The sequence below is a fragment of the Eurosta solidaginis genome, chromosome X, assembly GCF_040869045.1.
Source record: "Eurosta solidaginis isolate ZX-2024a chromosome X, ASM4086904v1, whole genome shotgun sequence".
In the NCBI taxonomy this organism is placed as follows: Eukaryota; Metazoa; Arthropoda; class Insecta; order Diptera; family Tephritidae; genus Eurosta; species Eurosta solidaginis.
In genome coordinates, this window is record NC_090324.1 from 151,935,803 (window position 1) to 151,956,718 (window position 20,916).

At 34.6% G+C, this 20,916-nt stretch overlaps 1 protein-coding gene across 17 annotated transcripts in view; it reads left to right on the top strand.

The window, feature by feature from the left end:
• rho-5 (rhomboid-5) overlaps positions 1-20,916 on the top strand; it is a 1,371,034-nt gene that overhangs the window by 302,320 nt on the left and 1,047,798 nt on the right. The window lies entirely within an intron of this gene.

The following is a 20,916-nucleotide window of genomic DNA, read 5'->3' on the forward strand; positions in this document are numbered from 1 at the left end:
TTTTTGAAATTGAAATACAAATTAGAAATTTTAAAGGAAGAAATCATAAATATAGCATATGCTATTCATTGGGCGAAAGCCAATATAGTAAACTCATATATTATGTCAAGTGAAGAAGTAGACATTGCCAAACAGATTTTCGAAAAAGATAATATTCCGTTTATAAATTTGGATGAAGCTTTAGAATTTTCACAAATTAAAATAGCAACAAATGGCAAAATTATCATTTATATCATAAGTCTACCCACGGTAGAAGAACAAACTTGTAAAACAATAGACATTAGAGCAATAAAGAAAAACAATAAGATTAATAAAATAAATTTCGAATCAATACTTACCTGTGAAAGAAACCTTTATGGCATACAAAAAGAATGTAAACAATACAACTCAATTCAAATATGTTCAAAAAATAATTTGTTAGATTTAAGTAGGGACTATTGTATAAGTAATCTCCTAAACAGCCGCTTGCCGAACTGCACAGTGACCAACAGTCAACACATACCGGAAGTTGAAGCACTCTCAACAGACATCCTATTTTTGAACGACTTTAAAGGAGAAATCGTAATAAACGAAGAAACTACATCCCTTAACGGCACATTTATAATACACTACAACAACGCTACAATTATAATCAACGGGAAAAAATTTTCCAATACAGAAAAGCGCACAAGCAAGCCCCTACCCGCTGTACTTCAACCATTTTCAGAATCAAATACAACCGAAGAAATATTGTCCCTAAAAATGCTAAAGCAGATAAACATAAATAACACGAAACTAATAGAATACACAAAATCTGCAAATCATTTCAACTATGCCACTAATATCAGTATCGCACTGGTAGCTATAATCATTATTATATCCATTACAAGGTCAAGATTACCCCTCAAAAAGGTTAACCAGCAGCAGCCCATCGAACTGACAGAGGCTGCAATAGAGGGGCTAAATCAAATATTTCAAAAACCCAGCACCTCAAACGCGGACGTTTGAATTTCAGGGGGGGAGCTGTTAGCACGACGCACGCCAAATAGTAAAGCAAGAAGACACTTGTTGCACAAGCTGGTAAACAAAATTCCATAACGAAACATAACACCACGAAAATAACTAAGAATGCAGCAAGCGGTGAGAAATGCATCGTCAACATTTCAACCAAGTCATAACATCACGAAAATAAGCAGAAATGCAGCAAGCGGTGGGAAGCGCATCGTCAGCGAATTCACAAAGCGGCAACAGCAGCGCAGTCGGTAGAGCGGCGACAAAATAAGTTAGTTGTAAGAAAATAATATTTGTAAAAGTTAGTTCTAATTCTGACATTGAGTAATAAAGGAGCCATAGCTCCCAATAAAAACATTTTTTTTCAACTAAATAACCTTTAGTAATTTAACTTACATAGTATATATCTCATACAACCGATTGTTCAGATAAGAGACTTTGCGCAATTTCTGCCCCGTTTTAACAGTTAGAAGCTTCAAATTTCACAAAATGCTTTCGTATATAGCATATATTGTTGTCTAAAAAATCATAGAGATCGGTGGTATATATATTGTAACGAATGTTAGCAGCACTGAGCGATGCTATCGTCTCTAAGCCGATGCTAACCAGTGACGTGAATGCACATCAATAATTCAATCATTATGTATCTACATAAACGAATAAATAATTGCGTCTACACATATGTACGTATACGAGCAGCGGAGCGGCAATGCACAAACACATGCATATATCTTATTTGAGTTGTCACGAGAGAGAGCAATAATTTGTGCACGTAGTTGTGGCTGGCGATTTTGTAGCCGAACTAACTAGTAACTTCTGGAAATCGAAGAGCCTAGAAGTATGCAGCGTAAACTATAAAAGCGGGGCAGGCGAGTAAGAAGGAATTCAGTTTGAGTTGAGTTATCAATCAGTTTGTTTTTTAAGCCAGCGAGTAGCAAAGTATACTTGTGATTGTGAAGTACTTTAATAAAGGCCATTTTTGCATTATTACATATTGGAGTTATTTATTCAACAGTTTAGTGATTCGAACTTAGCAGAGGATTGCAAATAAGAGGATTTGCAAGCAATTTCGTTACAATTGGTGTCAGAAGAGGAATTGTTGAAAAAATTCCAAAGGACAACAAGGACATGGCAAAGTTCGGTGAATTGAAGATCCAGCAACTAAAGAAGGAGTTGGAGACCCGTGGATTGAATACAAGCGGCGTTAAACTTGAACTTCAGGCACGGCTATGAGAGGCAATGGAAGCAGAAGGAATTGATGTGGAAGAGTATGTCTTTCATCTTGATAGCGAGGAGACAACAAAAATTGAAGAGAAAAACGAAACATCGCAGACGGTTACCAGTACAGACTTGAACATGATTTTAGCTGCAATATCTGCTCAAACATCGACAGTGTCATCTCAACTGGCAGAACAGCAAACATATATGGAATCGCAGGAGAACCGAATAACATCGAAGATTGAAGCACAGGAAACAAAAATTTCTTCACAACTTGAAGAACAGAAGACGTATATGGTATCCCAACTGGAGTCGCAGGAAACCCGTATAACATCCAAGATGGAAACGCAATTGGAAGAACAGAAGACATATATGGCATCCCAACTGGAATCGCAGGAGACACGTCAAAGATGGAAGAACAAGAAGAGCGCTTATCATTACAGGTGGCACAAATGTCTTCACAGTTAGAAGCACAGGAAGCAAGGGTAACATCAAAGCTGGAAGCGCAGGATGCAAAAATCGCTCAATTTCAGGCAGAAGTCGATGATTTGAAGGGTCGTATGGAGCAGTTACAATTAAATCGTCCCGCAGTTTCAGCGAGTAATCCAAAGGTAAAAACACCATCCTTTGACGGTTCTGTTCCTTTCCAGGTCTTTAAGCTACAGTTTGAGAAGACCGCAGCAGTGAACAACTGGAATGTGGAAGATAAAGTTGCCGCGCTCTTCGTAGCATTGAAAGGACCAGCTGCCGAAACCTTACAGACTATTCCAGAGTACGAACGGAACAGTTATGACGCATTGATGGCTGCTGTAGAACGGCGATACGGAAGCGAACACAGGAAACAGATATTTCAAATAGAATTGCAAAACCGCTACCAAGAAGCTAACGAGACTTTGCAGGAGTTTGCTTCTGACATTGAAAGATTGGCTCATCTTGCAAATGCGGATGCACCCGTGGAATATACGGAAAGAGTGAAAATTCAGAGCTTTATAAATTGCATACGGGACGTCGAAACGAAGCGAGCCACATACGCGAACCCAAAGCAAACATTTTCTGAAACGGTATCCCATGCATTGACTCAGGAAACGGCGTCATTATTGAGTAAACCAGCATACAAAGCTCATCGTGTGGAAGTAGAAAGGCCAGAGTGGGTAGATACAATTTTGGAAGCTCTGAAGGGATCACAACAGAAAAATGTTGGAGTTTCAAGTGCGGCAACCCAGGTCATATTGCACGACATTGCAGCACCGGTCCTAATAGTTCCAACAATGTGGGTGGCCGTAAACGAAAAGCTGGCGGAAATGAGCAAGAACGTGTCGGATGTAAAGAACGAAAACTTGCCCCGGCTATTGAATGTCCTGTGATATCTGTGTCGCAGATTGGAAGGAAATCAAGCAGTCTTACCATCAGAGGGAATGTGGATGGTAAAGAGCGTGTACTGACTGTAGATACGGGGGCATCTCATTCCTTGATTCGATCTGATTTGGTCTACAGGAGAGTAAAGTCGTTACCTGGAGCAAGGTTGCGTACGGTCACAGGCGAATATAATCAAGTCCAAGGCGAAGTGGTATGTGAGGTATTAATTGGAAAAGTCATGGTTCTACACAAATTCGTTGTGGCGGAGATCGTTGATGAAGTCATATTGGGAGTGGACTTCTTGGTTGACCATGTCGTCAGGATCGATATGCGGAGAAAAATTATGCGCTATAAGAACCAGGACATACCACTTAACTTTAGTTTGGAAAAAGGTTTCAGCAGTAATCGAGTACTGGTGGAGAAAAGTCGACAAAGGCCACGAAGGTCAAAGGTAAAGGTTGATGAAACGAATGGGCCAAACAAAGCGAAATCAAAAGTACCTGCGAGAAAAACACCGGCATTGACAAACCCTAATGGACGCACTAAAACAACTGCAAGAATTTTGCAGGAAGCATGCAAGGCTGGTTTCAAGCCATCGCGCACTTCTGTTGGGAAACGGCGGAACGATACTGTCAAGCCAATCCGTCAAGCGCAAGCTCTGCGAAGTAGTTCATTGGTCAAACAACAGAGTGCGAGGAAACGACTAAGGATAATGAGTAGTAAGATCAAACGCAGGTACAATGAGAACAATAATTCGGAAGGGTTCTTGGAGGGAGATTTGGTACTGTTAAACAACCCTCACCGGCGGAAAGGTGTTCCAGCCAAAATTCGGTGCATTTGGGAAGGCACGTACAAGGTTGTGAAGAAGATCAGTAATTCCATCTACCGCATACAAACCATTGGGAAACCACGAAATAGAAAGGTGGTTCATTTGGAGATGCTAGCGGCGTTTAGATCGAGAGATTTATCTGATCGGGACGATCAGACTTAGGTGGAGGACAATGTAACGAATGTTAGCAGCACTGAGCGATGCTATCGTCTCTAAGCCGATGCTAACCAGTGACGTGAATGCACATCAATAATTCAATCATTATGTATCTACATAAACGAATAAATAATTGCGTCTACACATATGTACGTATACGAGCAGCGGAGCGGCAATGCACAAACACATGCATATATCTTATTTGAGTTGTCACAAGAGAGAGCAATAATTTGTGCACGTAGTTGTGGCTAGCGATTTTGTAGCCGAACTAACTAGTAACTTCTGGAAATCGAAGAGCCTAGAAGTCTGCAGCGTAAACTATAAAAGCGGGGCAGGCGAGTAAGAAGGAATTCAGTTTGAGTTGAGTTATCAATCAGTTTGGTTATTAAGCCAGCGAGTAGCAAAGTATACTTGTGATTGTGAAGTACTTTAATAAAGGCCATTTTTGCATTATTACATATTGGAGTTATTTATTCAACAGTTTAGTGATTCGAACTTAGCAGAGGATTGCAAATAAGAGGATTTGCAAGCAAATTCGTTACAATATTATATACTTCATATAAACTGTCATATTGACCCCTTTTTTACGGCTAGAAGCTTCAAGATTCATCAAATTTCATCAAATAGTTACGTTTACGTCATATGTTTTTGAAATACGTGATTCGTAGTCATAGTTTTTACATGCAGACCACAAAAAACGTGAAGCTTTGCATCCTCACACAGATTACCTACCTATTTTTATACCTTTCATGAAAATGAATTGGTATATTAATTTCGTCACGAAACCGAAAATTGTAAGTCCTTAAAGGAAAATAGATAGACCCACCATTAAGTATACCGAAATAATCAGGTTGAAGAGCTGAGTTGATTTAGCCATGTCCGTCTGTCCGTCTGTCTGTTTGTATGCAAACTAGTCCCTCAATTTTTGAGATATCGTGATAAAATTCGGTGAGCGGATGTATTTGGGTGTCCGATTAGACATTTGTCGGAACCGACCGGATCGGACCACTATAGCATATATCCTCCATACAACCGATTTTTCAGAAAAAGAGGATTTTTGTAATATCTTACCCAATTTAACAGATTGAAGCTTCAAACTTCACCATATACTTTCGTAAATTGCACATATTGTTGCCTGAAAAAATTGATGAGATCGGTCGTATATATAGTATATATCCCCCACAACCGATTGTTCAGATAAGGAACTTTTCGTAATTACTGCCCCATTTTAAGAGCTAGAGGCTTCAAATTTCAACGAATGCTTAGGTATATAGCATATGTTGTTGTCTGAAAAAATCATAAAGATCGGTGGTATATATAGTATATATATGGTGGTATATATAGTATATATATATAGTATATATATATATATTTTTGGCAAATTTTAGACCCATTTTAACAGCTAGAAGCTTCAAATTTCACCGAATACTTACGTATATAGCATATATTGTTGTCTGAAAAAATCATAGAGATCGGTTGTATATATAGTATATATCTCATACAACCGATTGTTCAGATAAGAAACTTTTCGCAATTTCTACCCCATTTTAACAGCTATAAGCTTCAAATTTCACCGATTGCTTACGTATATAGCATATATTGTTGTCTGAAAGAATCATAGAGATCGGTTGTATATATAGTATATATCTCATACAACCGATTGTTCAGATAAGAAACTTTTCGCAACTTCTACCCCATTTTAACAGCTAGAAGAAAATTTGGTGAGCGGATGTATTTGGGTGTCCGATTAGACATTTGTCGGAACCGACCGGATCGGACACTATAGCATATATCCTCCATACAACCGATTTTTCAGAAAAAGAGGATTTTTGTAATATCTTACCCAATTTAACAGATTGAAGCTTCAAACTTCACCATATACTTTCGTTAATTGCACATATTGTTGCCTGAAAAAATTGATGAGATCGGTCGTATATATAGTATATATCCCCCACAACCGATTGTTCAGATAAGGAACTTTTCGTAATTACTGCCCCATTTTAAGAGCTAGAGGCTTCAAATTTCAGCGAATGCTTACGTATATAGCATATATTGTTGTCTGAAAAAATCATAAAGATCGGTGGTATATATAGTATATATATGGTGGTATATATAGTATATATATATATATTTTCGCAAATTTTAGCCCCATTTTAACAGCTAGAAGCTTCAAATTTCACCGAATACTTACGTATATAGCATATATTGTTGTCTGAAAAAATCATAGAGATCGGTTGTATATATAGTATATATCTCATACAACCGATTGTTCAGATAAGAAACTTTTCGCAATTTCTACCCCATTTTAACAGCTATAAGCTTCAAATTTCACCGATTGCTTACGTATATAGCATATATTGTTGTCTGAAAGAATCATAGAGATCGGTTGTATATATAGTATATATCTCATACAACCGATTGTTCAGATAAGAAACTTTTCGCAACTTCTACCCCATTTTAACAGCTAGAAGAAAATTTGGTGAGCGGATGTATTTGGGTCCGATTAGACATTTGTCGGAACCGACCGGATCGGACACTATAGCATATATCCTCCATACAACCGATTTTTCAGAAAAAGAGGATTTTTGTAATATCTTACCCAATTTAACAGATTGAAGCTTCAAACTTCACCATATACTTTCGTAAATTGCACATATTGTTGCCTGAAAAAATTGATGAGATCGGTCGTATATATAGTATATATCCCCCACAACCGATTGTTCAGATAAGGAACTTTTCGTAATAACTGCCCTATTTTAAGAGCTAGAGGCTTCAAATTTCACAGAATATTTACTTATATAGCATATATTGTTGTCTGAAAAAATCATAGAGATCGGTTGTATATATAGTATATATCTCATACAACCGATTGTTCAGATAAGAAACTTTTCGCAATTTCTACCCCATTTTAACAGCTATAAGCTTCAAATTTCACCGATTGCTTACGTATATAGCATATATTGTTGTCTGAAAAAATCATAGAGATCGGTTGTATATATAGTATATATCTCATACAACCGATTGTTCAGATAAGAAACTTTTCGCAATTTCTACCCCATTTTAACAGCTATAAGCTTCAAATTTCACTGATTGCTTACGTGTATGGCATATATTGATGTCTGAAAAAATCATTGAGATCGGTGGTATACATAGTATATATCTCATACAACCGATTGTTCAGATAAGAAACTTTGCGCAATTTCTGCCCCGTTTTAACAGTTAGAAGCTTCAAATTTCACAAAATGCTTTCGTATATAGCATATATTGTTGTCTGAAAAAATCGTAGAGATCGGTGGTATATATATTATATACTTCATATAAACTGTCATATTGACCCCTTTTTTACGGCTAGAAGCTTCAAGATTCATCAAATTTCATCAAATAGTTACGTTTACGTCATATATTTTTGAAATACGTGATTCGTAGCCATAGTTTTTACATGCAGACCACAAAAAACGTGAAGCTTTGCATCCTCACACAGATTACCTACCTATTTTTATACCTTTCATGAAAATGAATTAATTTCGTCACGAAACCGAAAATTGTAAGTCCTTAAAGGAAAATAGATAGACCCACCATTAAGTATACCGAAATAATCAGGTTGAAGATCTGAGTTGATTTAGCCATGTCCGTCTGTCCGTCTGTCTGTTTGTATGCAAACTAGTCCCTCAATTTTTGAGATATCTTGATAAAATTTGGTGAGCGGGTGTATTTGGGTGTCCGATTAGACATTTGTCGGAACCGACCGGATCGGACCACTATAGCATATATCCTCTATACAACCGATTTTTCAGAAAAAGAGGATTTTTGTAATATCTTACCCAATTTAAAAGATTGAAGCTTCAAACTTCACCATATACTTTCGTAAATTGCACATATTGTTGCCTGAAAAAATTGATGAGATCGGTCGTATATATAGTATATATCCCCCACAACCGATTGTTCAGATAAGGAACTTTTCGTAATTACTGCCCCATTTTAAGAGGTAGAGGCTTCAAATTTCAGCGAATGCTTACGTATATAGCATATATTGTTGTCTGAAAAAATCATAAAGATCGGTGGTATATATAGTATATATATGGTGGTATATATAGTATATATATATATATTTTCGCAAATTTTAGCCCCATTTTAACAGCTAGAAGCTTCAAATTTCACCGAATATTTACTTATATAGCATATATTGTTTTCTGAAAAAATCATAGAGATCGGTCGTATATATAGTATATATCCCCCACAACCGATTGTTCAGATAAGGAACTTTTCGTAATAACTGAACTATTTTAAGAGCTAGAGGCTTCAAATTTCACCGAATATTTACTTATATAGCATATATTGTTGTCTGAAAAAATCATAGAGATCGGTTGTATATATAGTATATATCTCATACAACCGATTGTTCAGATAAGAAACTTTTCGCAATTTCTACCCCATTTTAACAGCTATAAGATTCAAATTTCACCGATTGCTTACGTATATAGCATATATTGTTGTCTGAAAAAATCATAGAGATCGGTTGTATATATAGTATATATCTCATACAACCGATTGTTCAGATAAGAAACTTTTCGCAATTTCTACCCCATTTTAACAGCTATAAGCTTCAAATTTCACTGATTGCTTACGTGTATAGCATATATTGATGTCTGAAAAAATCATTGAGATCGGTGGTATACATAGTATATATCTCATACAACCGATTGTTCAGATAAGAAACTTTGCGCAATTTCTGCCCCGTTTTAACAGTTAGAAGCTTCAAATTTCACAAAATGCTTTCGTATATAGCATATATTGTTGTCTGAAAAAATCATAGAGATCGGTGTTATATATATTATATACTTCATATAAACTGTCATATTGACCCCTTTTTTACGGCTAGAAGCTTCAAGGTTCATCAAATTTCATCAAATAGTTACGTTTACGTCATATATTTTTGAAATACGTGATTCGTAGCCATAGTTTTTACATGCAGACCACAAAAAACGTGAAGCTTTGCATCCTCACACAGATTACCTACCTATTTTTATACCTTTCATGAAAATGAATTAATTTCGTCACGAAACCGAAAATTGTAAGTCCTTAAAGGAAAATAGATAGACCCACCATTAAGTATACCGAAATAATCAGGTTGAAGAGCTGAGTTGATTTAGCCATGTCCGTCTGTCCGTCTGTCTGTTTGTATGCAAACTAGTCCCTCAATTTTTGAGATATCTTGATAAAATTTGGTGAGCGGGTGTATTTGGGTGTCCGATTAGACATTTGTCGGAACCGACCGGATCGGACCACTATAGCATATATCCTCTATACAACCGATTTTTCAGAAAAAGAGGATTTTTGTAATATCTTACCCAATTTAACAGATTGAAGCTTCAAACTTCACCATATACTTTCGTAAATTGCACATATTGTTGCCTGAAAAAATTGATGAGATCGGTCGTATATATAGTATATATCCCCCACAACCGATTGTTCAGATAAGGAACTTTTCGTAATTACTGCCCCATTTTAAGAGATAGAGGCTTCAAATTTCAACGAATGCTTAGGCATATAGCATATATTGTTGTCTGAAAAAATCATAAAGATCGGTGGTATATATAGTATATATATGGTGGTATATATAGTATATGTATATAGTATATATATATATATTTTTGGCAAATTTTAGCCCCATTTTAACAGCTAGAAGCTTCAAATTTCACCGAATACTTACGTATATAGCATATATTGTTGTCTGAAAAAATCATAGAGATCGGTTGTATATATAGTATATATCTCATGCAACCGATTGTTCAGATAAGAAACTTTTCGCAATTTCTACCCCACTTTAACAGCTATAAGCTTCAAATTTCACCGATTGCTTACGTATATAGCATATATTGTTGTCTGAAAAAATCATAGAGATTGGTGGTATATATAGTATATATCTCATACAACCGATTGTTCAGATAAGAAACTTTGCGCAATTTCTGCCCCGTTTTAACAGCTAGAAGCTTCAAATTTCACAAAATGCTTACGGATATAGCATATATTGTTGTCTGAAAAAATTATAGAGATCGGTGGTATATATATTATACACTTCATACAAACTGTCATTTTTGCCCCTTTTTACGGCTAGAAGCTTCAAAATTCATCAAATTTCATCAAATAGTTACGTTTACGTCATATATTTTTGAAATACGTGATTCGTAGTCATAGTTTTTACATGCAGACCACAAAAAACGTGAAGCTTTGCATCCTCACACAGATTACCTACCTATTTTTATACCTTTCATGAAAATGAAATGGTATATTAATTTCGTCACGAAACCGAAAATTGTAAGTCCTTAAAGGAAAATAGATAGACCCACCATTAAGTATACCGAAATAATCAGGTTGAAGAGCTGAGTTGATTTAGCCATGTCGGTCTGTCCGTCTGTCCGTCTGTCTGTTTGTATGCAAACTAGTCCCTCAATTTTTGAGATATCTTGATAAAATTTGGTGAGCGAGTGTATTTGGGTGTCCGATTAGACATTTTTCGGAACCGACCGGATCGGACCACTATAGCATATATCCTCCATACAACCGATTTTTCAGAAAAAGAGGATTTTTGTAATATCTTACCCAATTTAACAGATTGAAGCTTCAAACTTCACCATATACTTTCGTATATTGCACATATTGTTGCCTGAAAAACTTTATGAGATCGGTCGTATATATAGTATATATCCCCCACAACCGATTGTTCAGATAAGGAACTTTTCGTAATTACTGCCCTATTTTAAGAGCTAGAGGCTTCAAATTTCAGCGAATGCTTACGTATATAGCATATATTGTTGTCTGAAAAAATCATAAAGATCGGTGGTATATATAGTATATATATGGTGGTATATATAGTATATATATATATATTTTCGCAAATTTTAGTCCCATTTTAACAGCTAGAAGCTTCAAATTTCACCGAATATTTACTTATATAGCATATATTGCTGTCTGAAAAAATCATAGAGATCGGTTGTATATATAGTATATATCTCATACAACCGATTATTCAGATAAGAAACTTTTCGCAATTTCTACCCCATTTTAACAGCTATAAGCTTCAAATTTCACCGATTGCTTACATATTATATCAACATTCAAGTTGATATTTTAAAAAACTCTTTTATTTTGGTTTGCAATAAAAAATTTATTTTTGTTTATTTTTGAGTTTAAATATTTTCCAACTAATTAGAATTTTCTTTTTTTTGAAGTTATTCAAAATTTTAAGTTAACACGAATATATCAACATTCAAGTTGATATTTAAAAATCTTTTATTTTGATTTTAAGTGTAAAAATTTATTTTTGTTTATTTTTGAGTTTAGATATTTTAATACTAATTAGAATTTTCTTTTTTTGAAGTTATTCAAAATTTTAAGTTAACACGAAAACTCAATTAAATTATTTTAAAAATTAAAGTAAAGAGTACAAAGTAGTTAACACTATATTTAATTTTGTAATAGCTCTTGTTGTAGCGAAGTGGAAAACTTAACCATTGTTTTAAGCGTAGTATATTGTTTTTTAGAGTTCTTTATTAATTAACGATTCGTAGAAAAATTTTATTTTTATTTATGTTGCATAAAATTTATAGCATGTCTACTAGTAAATTTCTGCTATAAGTACTTTATGTTTTATTTGATTTTTGCACAAAATATTGTTTATTAATTGAAGTATATTTAAGTTTAATTTTTTTTTTTAATCGATGTGCGATTTACAATTATGGTACTATGATTTTACTTTTTAATTTTTTTATTGTTTCTTTAAAAGTTTTAACAATTGGTTAAACTATTTTGTTCATCAAATCTGCTAAAATTTGATTTCCGTTTTCGGGTGTTTCCACACAGTCCATCTACGAATGTCTATGGACTTTCACTTATTTTCACAATAGTAAATGTTTTAAGCACTTTCAAAACGAAATATTTTTAAAGTTAATTATAGCTTCGTATTATAATCACTAAATTAATAATTTTTTGTTGATGGTGAATGTATTTCCAAATTGGATTTTAAGTAAACAAACTGATGGCTGTTCGTTTAGTCTGTTTCGCACAACTATTTAAATCGTTGTAAATATGACGGAGTAGTTACTTTAAAATTGCGAAATTTTTTGTTCAAAAATCATTTATCACAAGCACGAGGTATTATATATACAAGCACGGACAGATATAGATTTAGATAATAAATGCATTTTAATTAAAAATTAGCGAATGGAAATTTTCGTAATCATTACAGTCATTAATGAAATAAAATATTTGCGCAGGATCGTTGGTAGGATCGCCAATATATCAACATTCAAGTTGATATTTTAAAAAACTCTTTTATTTTGGTTTGCAATAAAAAATTTATTTTTGTTTATTTTTGAGTTTAAATATTTTCCAACTAATTAGAATTTTCTTTTTTTTGAAGTTATTCAAAATTTTAAGTTAACACGAAAACTCAATTAAAATTATTTTAAAAATTAAAGTAAAGAGTACAAAGTAGTTAACACTATACATATATAGCATATATTGTTTTCTGAAAAAATCATAGAGATCGGTTGTATATATAGTATATATCTCATACAACCGATTGTTCAGATAAGAAACTTTTCGCAATTTCTACCCCATTTTAACAGCTATAAGCTTCAAATTTCACTGATTGCTTACGTATATAGCATATATTGTTGTCTGAAAAAATCATAGAGATCGGTTGTATATATAGTATATATCTCATACAACCGATTGTTCAGATAAGAAACTTTTCGCAATTTCTACCCCATTTTAACAGCTAGAAGTTTCAAATTTCACCAACTGCTTACGTGTATAGCATATATTGATGTCTGAAAAAATCTTTGAGATCGGTGGTATACATAGTATATATCTCATACAACCGATTGTTCAGATAAGAAACTTTTCGCAATTTCTACCCCATTTTAACAGCTATAAGCTTCAAATTTCACCGATTGCTTGCGTATTTAGCATATATTGTTGTCTTAAAGAATCATAGAGATCGGTTGTATATATAGTATATATCTCATACAACCGATTGTTCAGATAAGAAACTTTTCGCAATTTCTACCCCATTTTAACAGCTAAAAGCTTCAAATTTCACCAAATACTTACGTATATAGCATATATTGTTGTCTGAAAAAATCATAGAGATCGGTGGTATATATAGTATATATCTCATACAACCGATTGTTCAGATAAGAAACTTTGCGCAATTTCTGCCCCGTTTTAACAGCTAGAAGCTTCAAATTTCACCGAATACTTACGTATATAGCATATATTGTTGTCTGAAAAAATCATAGAGATCGGTTGTATATATAGTATATATCTCATACAACCGATTGTTCAGATAAGAAACTTTTCGCAATTTCTACCCCATTTTAACAGCTATAAGCTTCAAATTTCACCGATTGCTTACGTATTTAGCATATATTGTTGTCTTAAAGAATCATAGAGATCGGTTGTATATATAGTATATATCTCATACAACCGATTGTTCAGATAAGAAACTTTTCGCAATTTCTACCCCATTTTAACAGCTAAAAGCTTCAAATTTCACCAAATGCTTACGTATATAGCATATATTGTTGTCTGAAAAAATCATAGAGATCGGTGGTATATATAGTATATATCTCATACAACCGATTGTTCAGATAAGAAACTTTGCGCAATTTCTGCCCCGTTTTAACAGTTAGAAGCTTCAAATTTCACAAAATGCTTTCGTATATAGCATATATTGTTGTCTGAAAAAATCATAGAGATCGGTGGTATATATATTATATACTTCATATAAACTGTCATTTTTGCCCCTTTTTTACGGCTAGAAGCTTCAAAATTCATCAAATTTCATCAAATAGTTACGTTTACGTCATATATTTTTGAAATACGTGATTCTTAGCCATAGGTTTTACATGCAGACCACAAAAAACGTGAAGCATTGCATCCTCACACAGATTACCTACCTATTTTTATACTCAGTTGAGCAGAGCTCACAGAGTATATTAAGTTTGATTGGATAACGGTTGGTTGTACATATATAAAGGAATCGAGATAGATATAGACTTCCATATATCAAAATAATCAGGATCGAAAAAAAATTTGATTGAGCCATGTCCGTCCGTCCGTCCGTCCGTCCGTTAACACGATAACTTGAGTAAATTTTGAGGTATCTTGATGAAATTTGGTATGCAGGTTCCTGAGTACACATCTCAGATCGCTATTTAAAATGAACGATATCGGACTATAACCACGCCCACTTTTTCGATATCGAAAATTTCGAAAAACCGAAAAAGTGCGATAATTCATTACAAAAGACAGCTAAAGCGACAAAACTTGGTAGATGAGTTGAACTTATGACGCAGAATAGAAAATTAGTAAAATTTTGGACAATGGGCGTGGCACCGCCCACTTTTAAAAGAAGGTAATTTAAAAGTTTTGCAAGCTGTAATTTGGCAGTCGTTGAAGATATCTTGATGAAATTTGGCAGGAACGTTACTTCTATTACTATATGTACGCCTAATAAATTTGCAAAATCGGAGAAGGACCACGCCCACTTTTAAAAAAAAATTTTTTTTAAAGTAAAATTTTAACAAAAAATTTAATATCTTTACAGTATATAAGTAAATTATGTCAACATTCAACTCCAGTAATGATATGGTGCAACAAAATACAAAAATAAAAGAAAATTTTTAAAATGGGCGTGGCTCCGCCCTTTTTCATTTAATTTGTCTAGGATACTTTTAACGCCATAAGTCGAACAAAAATTAACCAATCCTTTTGAAATTTGGTAGGGGCATAGATTTTATGACATTAACTGTTTTCTGTGAAAATGGGCGAAATCGGTTGATGCCACGCCCAGTTTTTATACACAGGCGTCCGTCTGTCCTTCCGCATGGCCGTTAACACGATAACTTGGGCAAAAATCGACATATCTTTAATGAACTTAGTTCACGTGCTTACTTGAACTCACTTTATCTTGGTATGAAAAATGAACGAAATCCGACTATGACCACGCCCACTTTTTCGATATCGAAAATTACGAAAAATGAAAAAATGCCATAATTCTATACCAAATACGAAAAAAAGCATGAAACATGGTAAGGTAATTGGATTGTTTTATTGACGCGAAATATAACTTTAGAAAAAACTTTATAAAATGGTTGTGACACCTACCATATTAAGTAGAAGAAAATGAAAAAGTTCTACAGGGCGAAATAAAAAACCTTTAAAATCTTGGCAGGTATTACATATATAAATAAATTAGCTGTATCCAACAGATGATGTTCTGGGTCACCCTGGTCCACATTTTGGTCGATATCTGGAAAACGCCTTCACACCACTCCCTTTTAAAACTCTCATTAATACCTTTAATTTGATACCCATATCGTACAAACTCATTCTAGAGTCACCCCTGGTCCACCTTTATGGCGATATCTCGAAAAGGCGTCCACCTATAGAACTAAGCCCCACGCCCTTTTAAAATACTCATTAACACCTTTCATTTGATACCCATATCGTAAAAACATATTCTAAAGTCACCCTTGGTCCACCTTTATGGCGATATCTCGAAAAGGCGAACACCTATAGAACGAAGGCCCACTCCCTTTTAAAATATTCATTAACACCTTTCTTTTGATACCCATATTGTACAAACAAATTCTAGGGTCACCTCTGCTCCACCTTTATGGCGATATCTCAAAACGGCGTCCACATACGGAACTAAGGATTACTCCCTTTTAAAATACTCATAAACACCTTTCTTTTGATACCCATATTGTACAAGCAAATTCTAGGGTTACCCCTGGTCCACCTTTATGGCGATATATCGAAACCGCGTCCACCTATGGAACTAAGGATTACTCCCTTTTAAAATACTCATTAGCACCTTTCATTTGATACCCATATCGTGCAAACGCGTTCTGTAGTCACCCCTGGTCCACCTTTATGGCGATATCTCGAAAAGGCGACCACCTATACAACAACCACCACTCCCTTTTAAAACCCTTATTAATACCTTTAATTTGATACCCATATCGTACAAACATATTCTAGAGTCACCCCTGGTCCACCTTTAGGGCGATATTTCGAAACGGCGTCCACCTATAGAACTAAGGCCCACTCCCTTTTAAAATACTCATTAACACCTTTCGTTTGATGCCCATATTGTACAAACAAATTCTAGGGTCACCCCTGGTCCACCTTATGGCGATATCTCGAAACGGCGTCCACCTATGGAACTAAGGATTACTCCCTTTTAAAATACTCATTAACACCTTTTTTTTGATACCCATATTGTACAAACAAATTCTAGGGTCACCCCTGGTCCACCTTTGTGGCGATATCTCGAAATGGCGTTCACCTATGGAACTAAGGATTACTCCCTTTTAAAATACTCATTAACACCTTTCATTTGAAACCCATATCGTACAAACGCATTCTAGAGTCAACCCTGATCCACCTTTATGGCTATATCCCTAAATGGCATCCACCTATAGAACTATGGCCCACTCCCTCATAAAATACTCTTTAACGCCTTTCATTTGATACACATTCCAGGGTTTCCCTCGGTTCATTTTCCTACATGGTTATTTTCCCTTATGTTGTCACCATAGCTCTCAACTGAGTATGTAATGTTCGGTTACACCCGAACTTAACCTTCCTTACTTGTTTATTTTATATTTATCTTAAAAATCGTTTAGATATGTTCAAATTTCACCAAATGCTTACGTGTATAGCATATATTGTTGTCTGAGAAAATCATAGATACCGGTGGTATATATAGTATATATCTCATACAACCGATTGTTCAGATAAGAAACTTTTCGCAATTTCTACCCCATTTTAACAGCTAAAAGCTTCAAATTTCACCAAATGCTTACGTATATAGCATATATTGTTGTCTGAAAAAATCATAGAGATCGGTGGTATATATAGTATATATCTCATACAACCGATTGTTCAGATAAGAAACTTTGCGCAATTTCTGCCCCGTTTTAACAGTTAGAAGCTTCAAATTTCACAAAATGCTTTCGTATATAGCATATATTGTTGTCTGAAAAAATCATAGAGATCGGTGGTATATATATTATATACTTCATATAAACTGTCATATTGACCTCTTTTTTACGGCTAAAAGCTTCAAGATTCATCAAATTTCATCAAATAGTTACGTTTACGTCATATATTTTTGAAATACGTGATTCGTAGCCATAGTTTTTACATGCAGACCACAAAAAACGTGAAGCTTTGCATCCTCACACAGATTACCTACCTATTTTTATACCTTTCATGAAAATGAAATGGTATATTAATTTCGTCACGAAACCGAAAATTGTAAGTCCTTAAAGGAAAATAGATAGACCCACCATTAAGTATACCGAAATAATCAGGGTGAAGAGCTGAGTTGATTTAGCCATGTCCGTCTGTCCGTCTGTCCGTCTGTCCGTCTGTCTGTTTGTATGCAAACTAGTCCCTCAATTTTTGAGATATCTTGATAAAATTTGGTGAGCGGGTGTATTTGGGTGTCCGATTAGACATTTGTCGGAACCGACCGGATCGGACCACTATAGCATATATCCTCCATACAACCGATTTTTCAGAAAAAGAGGATTTTTGGAATATCTTACCCAATTTAACAGATTGAAGCTTCAAACTTCACCATATACTTTCGTAAATTGCACATATTGTTGCCTGAAAAAATTGGTGAGATCGGTCGTATATATAGTATATATCCCCCACAACCGATTGTTCAGATAAGGAACTTTTCGTAATTACTGCCCCATTTTAAGAGCTAGAGGCTTCAAATTTCAACGAATGCTTAGGTATATAGCATATATTGTTGTCTGAAAAAATCATAAAGATCAGTGGTATATATAGTATATATATGGTGGTATATATAGTATATATATATGTTGTTGTTGTTGTTGTAGCAGTGTATATATATTTTTGGCAAATTTTAGCCCCATTTTAACAGCTAGAAGCTTCAAATTTCACCGAATACTTACGTATATAGCATATATTCTTGTCTGAAAAAATCATAGAGATCGGTTGTATATATAGTATATATCTCATACAACCGTTTGTTCAGATAAGAAACTTTTCGCAATTTCTACCCCATTTTAACAGCTATAAGCTTCAAGTTTCACCGATTGCTTACGTATTTAGCATATATTGTTGTCTTAAAGAATCATAGAGATCGGTTGTATATATAGTATATATCTCATACAACCGATTGTTCAGATAAGAAACTTTTCGCAATTTCTACCCCATTTTAACAGCTAAAAGCTTCAAATTTCACCAAATGCTTACGTATATAGCATATATTGTTGTCTGAGAAAATCATAGAGATCGGTGGTATATATAGTATATATCTCATACAACCGATTGTTCAGATAAGAAACTTTGCGCAATTTCTGCCCCGTTTTAACAGCTAGAAGCTTCAAATTTCACAAAATGCTTACGGATATAGCATATATTGTTGTCTGAAAAAATTATAGAGATCGGTGGTATATATATTATACACTTCATACAAACAGTCATTTTTGCCCCTTTTTTACGGCTAGAAGCTTCAAAATTCATCAAATTTCATCAAATAGTTACGTTTACGTCATATATTTTTGAAATACGTGATTCTTAGCCATAGGTTTTACATGCAGACCACAAAAAACGTGAAGCATTGCATCCTCACACAGATTACCTACCTATTTTTATACTCAGTTGAGCAGAGCTCACAGAGTATATTAAGTTTGATTGGATAACGGTTGGTTGTACATATATAAAGGAATCGAGATAGATATAGACTTCCATATATCAAAATAATCAGGATCGAAAAAAAATTTGATTGAGCCATGTCCGTCCGTCCGTCCGTCCGTCCGTCCGTCCGTTAACACGATAACTTGAGTAAATTTTGAGGTATCTTGATGAAATTTGGTATGCAGGTTCCTGAGTACACATCTCAGATCGCTATTTAAAATGAACGATATCGGAGTATAACCACGCCCACTTTTTCGATATCGAAAATTTCGAAAAACCGAAAAAGTGCGATAATTCATTACAAAAGACAGCTAAAGCGACGAAACTTGGTAGATGAGTTGAACTTATGACGCAGAATAGAAAATTAGTAAAATTTTGGACAATGGGCGTGGCACCGCCCACTTTTAAAAGAAGGTAATTTAAAAGTTTTGCAAGCTGTAATTTGGCAGTCGTTGAAGATATCTTGATGAAATTTGGCAGGAACGTTACTTCTATTACTATATGTACGCCTAATAAAAATTTGCAAAATCGGAGAAGGACCACGCCCACTTTTAAAAAAAAATTTTTTTTAAAGTAAAATTTTAACAAAAAATTTAATATCTTTACAGTATATAAGTAAATTATGTCAACATTCAACTCCAGTAATGATATGGTGCAACAAAATATAAAAATAAAAGAAAATTTTTAAAATGGACGTGGCTCCGCCCTTTTTCATTTAATTTGTCTAGGATACTTTTAACGCCATAAGTCGAACAAAAATTAACCAATCCTTTTGAAATTTGGTAGGGGCATAGATTTTATGACATTAACTGTTTTCTGTGAAAATGGGCGAAATCGGTTGATGCCACGCCCAGTTTTTATACACAGGCGTCCGTCTGTCCTTCCGCATGGCCGCTAACACGTTAACTTGGGCAAAAATCGACATATCTTTAATGAACTTAGTTCACGTGCTTACTTGAACTCACTTTATCTTGGTATGAAAAATGAACGAAATCCGACTATGACCACGCCCACTTTTTCGATATCGAAAATTACGAAAAATGAAAAAATGCCATAATTCTATACCAAATACGAAAAAAAGCACGAAACATGGTAAGGTAATTGGATTGTTTTATTGACGCGAAATATAACTTTAGAAAAAACTTTATAAAATGGTTGTGACACCTACCATATTAAGTAGAAGAAAATGAAAAAGTTCTACAGGGCGAAATAAAAAACCCCTAAAATCTTGGCAGGTATTACATATATAAATAAATTAGCTGTATCCAACAGATGATGTTCTGGGACACCCTGGTCCACATTTTGGTCGATATCTGGAAAACGCCTTCACTCCACTCCCTTTTAAAACTCTCATTAATACCTTTAATTTGATACCCATATCGTACAAACTCATTCTAGAGTCACCCCTGGTCCACCTTTATGGCGATATCTCGAAAAGGCGTCCACCTATAGAACTAAGCCCCACGCCCTTTTAAAATACTCATTAACACCTTTCATTTGATACCCATATCGTAAAAACATATTCTAAAGTCACCCTTGGTCCACCTTTATGGCGATATCTCGAAAAGGCGAACACCTATAGAACGAAGGCCCACTCCCTTTTAAAATATTCATTA